This window comes from Prionailurus bengalensis, chromosome B4 (genome assembly GCF_016509475.1).
Source record: "Prionailurus bengalensis isolate Pbe53 chromosome B4, Fcat_Pben_1.1_paternal_pri, whole genome shotgun sequence".
NCBI lineage: Eukaryota > Metazoa > Chordata > Mammalia > Carnivora > Felidae > Prionailurus > Prionailurus bengalensis.
This window is the reverse complement of record NC_057358.1, coordinates 26,474,297-26,481,199: the sequence shown is the minus strand read 5'-3', so window position 1 is coordinate 26,481,199 and position 6,903 is coordinate 26,474,297. Positions and strand designations below refer to the sequence as shown.

The following is a 6,903-nucleotide window of genomic DNA, read 5'->3' as shown; positions in this document are numbered from 1 at the left end:
CAACCCCCAGCCTCTGCCACCAGAGCAATCTTTCCAATGTTCAAATCTGATGATGTCATTTCCTGCTGAAACGCCTCGAGTCGTGGGGTGCCCGGGTGGCTCAGTTGGTTGAGCATATATATGATTCTTGGTTTCGGCTCAGGTCTCAGTCTCACAGTTTGTGGGTTCAAGCCCCATAGCAGGCTCCACGCTGACAGTGCAGAGCCTCCTTGGGATTCTCTCGCTCCCTCTCTCTCTGCCCCTCTCCAACTTGTGCACGCACGCTCTCTCTTGCTCTCTCTCTCTCTCTCTCTCTGTCTCTCTCTCTCAAAATAAATAAGTAAACTTAGAAAAATTCTCCAATGACCGGGCACCTGGGTGGCTCAGTCGGTTGAGCGTCCGACTTCGGCTCAGGTCATGCTCATGCAGTTTGTGAGTTCAAGCCCCTCATAGGGCTCTATGCTGACAGCTCAGAGCCTGGAAATGCTTCAGATTCTATGTCTTCCTCTCTCTCTCTGTCCCTCCCCTGCTCACTCTCTCTCTATCTCTCTCAAAAATAAACATTAAAAAAAATGGCAATGCAAGCTAGTGGAGCCACTGTGGAAAACAGTATGGAAGTTCCTCAAAATATTAACAATAGAATCACCCTATAAACCCATAATCACACTGCTACCTGAAGAAAATGAAAACACCAATTTGAGAAGATACATGCACCTTTATGTTTATGGCAGCATTATTGACAATAGCCAAGATATGGAAGCAACCTAAATATCCACTGATACACGAGTGGATAAAGGAGTGGGGTGTGTGTGTGTGTGTGTGTGTGTGCATGTGCGTGTGCATGATGGAATATTATTCGGCCACAAAAAAGAATGAAACCTTGGCATTTGCCATGACATGTCTAGAGTATAATGTTAAATGAAATAAGTCAGTCAGAGAAAGACAAACCCCATATGATTTCACTCATATGTGGAATTTAAGGAAGAAAACAAATGAACAAAGAAAAAAAAGAGACAAACCAAGAAACAGACTCCACAATAGAGAACAAACTGGGCGTTACCAGAGGGGAGGCGGGTGGAGGGATAGGTGAAGGGGACTAAGAGTACACTCATCACGACGAGCCCTGAAAAATGTATAGAATTGTTGAATCATTATATTGTACGCCTAAAACTGACATAACACTGCATGATAACTACACCTAAATTTTTTTTAAGTAAAACAAAAGTCTCCAATGGCTTCTCATCATCTATGCGGGTCAGCAAACTATGACCTGTGAGCTAAGTCCAGCCTGCAAGTTAAGAATGGTTTTTGCAGGGCGCCTGGGTGGCTCAGTCGGTTGAGCCTCTGACTTGGGCTCAGGTCATGATCTCGCGGTTCGTGGGTTCGAGCCCCACGTCAGGCTCTGTGCTGACAATTCAGAGCCTGGAACCTGCTTCGAATCTGTGTCTCCCTCTCTGTCCCTCCCCCACTCACACTCTGTCTCTCTGTTTCTCAAAAAGAAAACGTTAAAAAAAAATTTAAAGAATTCAAAAAATTTTAAAAAGAATGGTTATTGCATAGTTAAGGACCGTACAAAAACAAAAAAAAAAAGGTATATGTGCATACAGAGATATATGTTGCCTGCAAAACCTAAAGCATCTAGTATGTGGTTTTTTACAGAAAGTCTGTCAATGCTTCTAATCCTGGTAAAAAAAAAAAAAATCGACACACGTACAAGATCTTTCATGATCTTGCCCCGTCTGTTTTTCAACTTCCTTGCCCACTTTGGTCTTTGCTCTTTTTTCTTCTTTTTAAATTTTTTTTTAACATTTATTTTTGAGACAGAGAGAGACAGAGCATGAACGGGGGGAGGGCCAGAGAGAGAGGGAGACACAGAATCTGAAGCAGGCTCCAGGCTCTGAGCTGTCAGCACAGAGCCTGATGCGGGGCTCGAACTCACGGACCGGACCGTGAGATCGTGACCCGAGCGAAGTTGGACGCTCAACCGACTGAGCCACCCAGGCGCCCCGGGTCTTTGCTCTTTACGGTCCACAGCTACAGAGCCACACATGGACCCTGCAAATGCTGAGTGTTTCCACTGTGTTCTGTCTCCCTTGTCCCGAGATGCCAGCTCCTGGCCAACAGTAACACATCTGTCTCAGTTCGTTCACGGCCCCGCGCACTGCGTGAGACTGGTCATTTATTTACCCAGGAGCGTGGCTTCTCGAACCCGGTCCCCTTGCCCACCCTTCTCGACAGCAGTTTGTAACTGGGAGCTCCTTGAGGGCAGGCCGTGTCTTCTCATCTCTGCAGCCCACCCCCCTCCCCCACTGCCCTGCCCGAGGCCTGGCCTGTGTCCACGCGCTGCAGGTATTTCCTGGGCTTCGTCGGCTGCACTTGTTACTGAACATGAGCTCATCTCACCCACAGCAACCTCAGTTTCCTCATTACTGAAAGGAGAAGTTTGAGCCCGATGATTTGGAAGTCCTTGTAGCTCTGAACTGATGTTATGCTCTGAGAAATCGACCTTAATGTTTATTTATTTTTGAGACAGAGAGAGACAGAGCATGAGCGGGGGAGGGTCAGAGAGAGAGGGAGACACAGAATCGGAAACAGGCTCCAGGCTCTGAGCTGTCAGCGCAGAGCCCGACACGGGGCTCGAACTCACAGACCGTGAGATCGTGACCTGAGCCGAAGTCGAAAGCTCAACCGACTGAGCCACCCAGGCACCCCAGAAATCGACCTTAAAATGGAATGGAAACCAGGAGACATCTCTTGCCTGGGTGTCCTCAAAGAATTTCGAAAAACAGTGCTGTCTCAGAGCTCAGGATATAGTTTGCTTTGCTTTCTGATGAATCTTGGCCGAGAGCCACTTTCAAGAGGCTTAAAGGCCCAAGAGCACTGATTGTACAGAAGATAGGTGTGGAGGAAAGTAGTCGTGTAACAAAAACCGAGTATGTCTGCCCACCACAGCAAAGCCAAAGACATCAGGTTTGCAGCCAGGAAGAGGCAGCTAAACCGGGACCCTGCATGGCCAGCCTCAAATCCGCCTCCCGGCAGAGGGAGAGAACAAGCCTTCTATGATCATAGGGGTTGAGATGACAAACACAGTGATGAAAAGGGTGGGGAAATGTGGCTAGCCTCGGGGACGGATAGAGCATGTGCATTAAACAAACGTATATGTAACATACATCCCATGTTCATTCTGGGTGGAGACCGAACATCAGAAGGAGGCTAAATTCAGCCCCTGAGTCAGGAGATTATTTTAGGACGAGGAGCAGGAGCTATGGGCGTGCTGTGCGAGCCAATATAAACTGGATGGGGTCTTGGGCTCCTTATCTCTGGTAAGGAATCCAAGGCCTTCCTCGTTAGTTCGTAGGCTGGAACCATTATCAGCTGACCTTGAGTCCGGGCTTCTGCAGAGACAGTGGATTCGTTAAGGGCTCTGAAAAAAGACACAATAGCTGACTGGGGAGAAACAGTTCTCTGCAAAACAAGCTTTAAACTTTCTTCTAGTTTCAACGTCCTTAACCCTGGGAGGCACGGTTTCAGCTGGTTCTCCCATGGAGTCTTAAAGGTAAAAGGCGAGTCAGTGTTCCACACTCTTGGCACTGAAAACCAGTTTGGTGATTGTCCTTCAACTTGTTTTTTCCTAACCCTCTTTTACTTTCTCTCCTATTAACAGCACAGGCTAGTGACCAAAAGATAAAACCAGACAAGGACCTGCCAATCGAAAGTCATGTGAAGGTTTGATAAGAAAGAGACCAGAACCATGGTTTGATTTCTATAGAATAGAAGCCAATTCTATGTGCAATGTAAAAAATAACAAAAGGCAAATTTTCCCACTCATGACCTCCATCCAGCCCCAAAATCTCTGTTCCCAGATTCCCAGGTATCTTGTCGAAGATAGTCTATATAGGGGCGCCTGGGTGGCTCAGTCGGTTAAGCATCCGACTTTGACCCAGGTCATGATCTCACGGTTCATGAGTTCAAGCCCTGCATCGGGCTCAGTGCCGACAGCTCGGAGCCTGGGGCCTGCTTCGGATTCTATGTCTCCCTCTCTCTCTCTCTGTCCCTCCCCAGTTCATGCTTGTACTCTGTCTCTGTCAAAAATAAATTTAAAAAAAATTTTTTTTTAAAAAGATAGTCTATATAAATTCAAGAGTATAGATTAGATACCTATCCCGCCTTTTTTTTAACACAAATGATAGTGTCCCATTCACGCTGTTATGTACCTTGCTCTATGCTTGCCTAAAAGTATATTCTAGTTTGTAAGACCAAATTATATCCTCCCAAAGATGTCCACATGCCAATTTCCAAAACCTATAAGCCTTATTTGGCAAACAGGACTGTGTACGTATGATTGAATAAAGGCCCCTGAGAAGAGATCATTCCGGAATTGCGTGGATTATCCTGGTGGGCCGAGGGCAGGGTGGAGGCAGAGTCTTTAAAGATCATGGAAGGTGATGGGAGGTGCAGGTCAGAAAGTCAAAGATTTGAGATCAAGGAAGGACCTACGAGCCAAGGAACAAGGGTGGCCCTAGAAGCTGAAAAGAAAAAGGATTCTTCCCTGGAAACTCCAGAAGGAATCAACCGTGCCAACGCCTTGACTCCGGTTCAATGAACCTGATACTAGACTTCCAACCTCTATCTATGTAATATAAGAAAGTTGTTTGTTTTAAGGCACTAAGTTTGTGGCCCTTCGTTACTACCATTAAATAGGAAACGAATACACCTGGGAATTATTCCATACATATGGATCTATGACCATGCTTTCCACTGTGCACACAGTGTCCATGTGTGTGACTGAGCATTTGGGTTCATGAGCGTTTAGGTTGTTTCTGTATTTTACCATCGCAAGTAATGCTGCAAGGATGTCCCTGTGCATAAATATGTGCACATCCATGTGAGAACATTTGCAGGAAAAAGGGAAACCTGCTGCATCAATTTTTTTTTTTTAAAGTAAGCTTTACAGGGGCGCCTGAGTGGCTCAGTCAGTCGAGCGTCCAACTTCAGCTCAGGTCAAGATCTCACAGTTCCGAGAGTTCAAGGCCCGACTCGGGCTCTGTGTTGACAGCTCAGAGCCTGGAGCCTGCTTCAGATTCTGTGTCTCCCTGTCTCCCTCTACCCCTCCCCACTCACACTCAGTCACTCTCTCTCTCAAAAATAGATAAACATTAAAAAAAAAAAAAAAAAAGTAAGCCCGGTACCCAACGTGGGGCTTGAACTCACCACCCTGAGGTCAAGAGGTGCATGCTCCAGCAACTGACCCAGCCAGGCACCCCTAAATTTTAATAAATATTGTCAAATTTTCTTAAATTACATTTTATCTATTGTGTGTTCCAATAAAACTTTATTTATGGAAATTAGAATCCCACATCATTTTCACATGTCACAAAAGGGTCTTCTTTTGCTTTTTCTCAATCAATTAACAATTTTAGTCTCAGATCAGAGGCTGTATAAATCAGGTGATCAACCAGATTTAGTCAACTAGCTATAGTTTGCCAAGCCCTAGTTTAGTCTAAACAAACTAAATGTAAACTAAAGGGTGAATTTGCACTTTTTCCCAACTGAAAAGTGTTATTTAAAAAAGACATGTTTTAGACTTATTCAAAATGTTCCTCAATAAAAAATCACACATTATTTTTAAATTTTTGTTTCAACGTTTTTTATTTACTTTTGGGACAGAGAGAGACACAGCATGAACGGGGGAGGGGCAGAGAGAGAGGGAGACACAGAATCCGAAACAGGCTCCAGGCTCCGAGCCATCAGCCCAGAGCCCGACGCGGGGCTCGAACTCACGGACCACGAGATCGTGACCTGGCTGAAGTCGGACGCTTAACCGACTGCGCCGCCCAGGCGCCCCTAAAAAAATCACACGTTATAGGGGCGCCTCGGTGGCTCAGTCGGTTGAGCGTCCGACTTCGGCTCAGGTCATGATCTCACGGTTCGTGAGTTCGAGCCCCACGTTGGACTCTGTGCTGATGGCTCAGAGCCTGGAGCCTGCTTCGGGTTCTGTGTCTCCCTCTCTCTCTCTCTGCTCCTCTCCTGCTCACACTGTCTCTCTCTCTCAAAAATAAATAAACATTTTTTTAAAAAATCACACATTCTATCCAGTCTAACGCAAGTCACTCTGAACAACATTTTTACCAATTAGTTTGAAAAAACTTTCAGTGTGGCAATGTCATTTGCAAAGGTCAGTAATTCCAGACTCTTCTCTGAGTCTATACCAAGTTCAGGAAAATTGTGGTATGTGAGACAATCCTTGAGGTTATTTACATTTATTAACTCCCAAACTTTCTGCCTGTGCTGAACTTTTTTTTTGATGTTTATTTATTTTGAGAGAGAGAGAGAGAGAGAGAGAGAGAGAGTGTGTGTGTGTGTGTGTGTGTGTATGAGTGGGGGACTGGCAGAGAGAGAGGAAGAGAAAATCCCAAGCAGTCTCCACACTGTCAGTGCAGAGCCTGATAGGGGGCTCGATCGCACGACTGTGAGATCACGATTTGAGCGGAAATCAAGAGTTGGATGCTCCACCGACCGAGCCACCCAGGCACCCCTCTGCTGAACTAATGAAACTGTGGGGTGCGGTCCAGGTGGGAATCAGGCAGGCGCCAGAGGAAAAGTAGTCGATCTGGCTTTTGTCTTATTTCGCCCAACGCGTCAGAGATGTATAGGTTTATCATTCTCTCTCTAAACTGAATTAACACTTGGTCTAGTTTCCTTGAAGTCTTCCCATTTGAAGCAGCGGTCACCTCCTCCAGGCTTTACTGTCTGCATGCGTAAGAGAAATCTCTCCTGTCTGGCCTGTGAGGGATCCCACAGCTGGGCAGACCATTTCTGCGGGTACCCCCGTTTCGCACCTTTTGTCTCCTCTTGGGAGGGAATTTTTTCTCTTTTTAATTTTTATTTCTTTTTGAGAGAGAGCAAGTGGGGGAGGGGCAGAGA

General features: G+C 46.0%; 1 non-coding gene across 1 annotated transcript; it reads left to right on the top strand.

Annotated features, from left to right (window-relative positions):
- Nucleotides 1–1,296: 1,296 nt before the first annotated feature.
- TRNAP-UGG lies at nucleotides 1,297–1,381 on the top strand. Its single transcript has one exon. It is a non-coding gene; the product is annotated as a tRNA-Pro (tRNA).
- Nucleotides 1,382–6,903: the final 5,522 nt, after the last annotated feature.